At 44.6% G+C, this 2,277-nt stretch overlaps 1 protein-coding gene across 1 annotated transcript in view; it reads right to left on the reverse strand.

The window, feature by feature from the left end:
* Positions 1-185, reverse strand: part of POLR3D (RNA polymerase III subunit D) — a 9,788-nt gene extending 9,603 nt beyond the window's left edge. The window contains exon 1 of the mRNA XM_024197235.2: positions 137-185. The gene's annotated coding sequence lies outside the window, so the exon portion shown is untranslated. The remainder of the gene's footprint in view (positions 1-136) is intronic.
* Positions 186-2,277: the final 2,092 nt, after the last annotated feature.

Consider the following 2,277-nt stretch of genomic DNA (forward strand, 5'->3'; position numbering starts at 1 on the left):
GCACCCCCCATAGAGGGCTCAGACCCCCAGTCCAGACTCGCGCACCCCCCACATAGTGGGCTCAGACCCCCGTCCAGACACGCACCCCCCATAGAGGGCTCAGGACCCGCCCCCATCAGACCCCAACCCTTGTTACCTATCCCGGCCTCGACCAGCAGCAGCAAACAGGAAGAAGCGTGACCCCACGAGTGACCTTTCAACTCTAGCCCGCATGCGTCCTCCCGCCATCTTTGTGAGGGGCAGTGAACGTGGAAAGACGCCCGCCGCACCGCCATGTTTGTGAGGGGCTCGCACTCGTAATGGAGAAAAGAGCGTACCGCCATCTTTGTGAGGGGCAACCGCTGACATAGGAGGAAGGAGGCGCCATCTTTGTGAGGGACGCCTACTACACTGGGGAAATAATTGCTGCTAGTGGGCAGGGAGGGAAACAGGCAGAGCACTGACTTGTCATGGTGACAAAGGAAATAACTGGACAAATCAAGCATAGAACCCAGGAGTCCAGACTCCCAATCATTCTCCTCCCACTACTGCGATTAGTACCTACCTACACTAATGCCACAATCACCCTGCCAACCAACCCTCTAGATCACACTGGCATCTAAATGCCCATGCTAAGAATTGTACCGTAGACTGTCACTAGCACGATTCCCCAGGATGAGAGGAGGTAAATGCTGCTAGAAGCTTACTAGTGGCATCCATGGTTTAAATACCTGATGCCCCTCATCTCATTCTTTGCAAATCAGTGTTGCCAACTCTTGCAATACTTACTGTTTTTCTTAAAAGCCCCAACTCCTGGAGGATATGGATTGCATGAGATTTCACTGATTTTTTTTAATTTGAAAGAAAAAAGTATATTTCTAGCTCTCATTTTAGAGAAAAGCTTGAGAATGTGACCTGCATGCATTCCAAAGGCTCAGAAACCAAAACACAAACCAATATTTTTTTAAATCTCATAAATTTTAGGCCACTCTCATGATTTTCTCAGGGACTTGCTCTTGATTTTTGAATGCTTGGGGGTTGGAAATACTTGCAACTGCAATTTTGCACCCACACAACTATACACTCAGACACAATTTTGCAGACACTCTTTACAGCGCTGTGATGTCTAATCACCTGGTTTCCAGGAGGCAGCCAAGCAGCTACATGTCAAAGTATGGTACATCCAATTATTTGACCCCATAAAACTAGGCCTGCAATTATTTGCTGGAGAAAAATCCAAAGCTGCTTTTCAAAATCAAGCCCTGGCTCTATAAAAACCAAAACAGTCCTTTGCTCCTGTCAGTGGCTGCTGCCTGCTAGGAAAGAGCCTCAAGTATCTCCTCGCTAGTGCTAAGTGAAAATAGAAAAATCTATAGTGTTTCTGGGCTTTAATTTAACACCTCTGCAGGAGGGGAGGTATATAGGCAATGAAAGTGGGCTCTCCAAGCCTAAGGGAAAATCCCACTAGCTGAAATTGTTGCTATCAAATTCATTTTTCACGCATCAAGATAAAGGTGTTTTTTAAAACCAGCCCCTCAGAAATGAAAGGTTCCCTCATGACATCTATTGTGCCATGAAACTGCAGTAATGGAGCATGTTAACACTTCAGGTGAAGAGGGGTAAGTAAGGATGCTGCTGCAGTCGGTCCTCGTCCACCTCCATATCCCTTTGTCCTGTTTCCTGCAGTATCCACACCATCTCTACATTGTGCTTGTACGGTCACCCCTGAATGTGCCTGTAAAACCCATTCATTGGAGGGAAGAGAGAACTCATTTTGCCAAAATTTGATCCTATTTGAAAATCATGGGTTCTAGATTTAGAACAGGACTTCTGAGGTTCTGCTTATTAGCTCTGTCCAAACACAAATTTGGGGCTGTTACATGATTTCTTTTGTTAAATTTTGTTTTGTAAGAGGCTAGAAGCCACTCAAGAATGACTTTTAAACAAGAATCTCTATTCTCTGCATAGCACAGGCTTTCTTTTCATTAGAAATAGATGCATGGGTCAAACTCGGATTTCACTTTTCCTAGTGTAAATCTGGAGTCATAAATAGGAAGACCCCATGTTGACACTGGTGTAAAGGAGATCAGAATTTGGCTCATCATTTTCAATAACAGTTCCCTTGAAAAAAAAAGGTATACATGGGACCTGTTCAATGGAGCTATGCTGCTTTACATCAGCTGAGAATCCCCAGTTAGATACACAGACATTTTGCAAAACTCACAAAAGTTTCACAAAGCCACACTTACAAAAAAAAACTTTCTAGAAGTTTGATAATCTCTCATGCACCTCTAGATT

This window comes from Terrapene carolina, unplaced genomic scaffold, assembly GCF_002925995.2.
Source record: "Terrapene carolina triunguis isolate 2854851 unplaced genomic scaffold, T_m_triunguis-2.0 Scaffold53, whole genome shotgun sequence".
Taxonomy (NCBI): domain Eukaryota; kingdom Metazoa; phylum Chordata; order Testudines; family Emydidae; genus Terrapene; species Terrapene triunguis.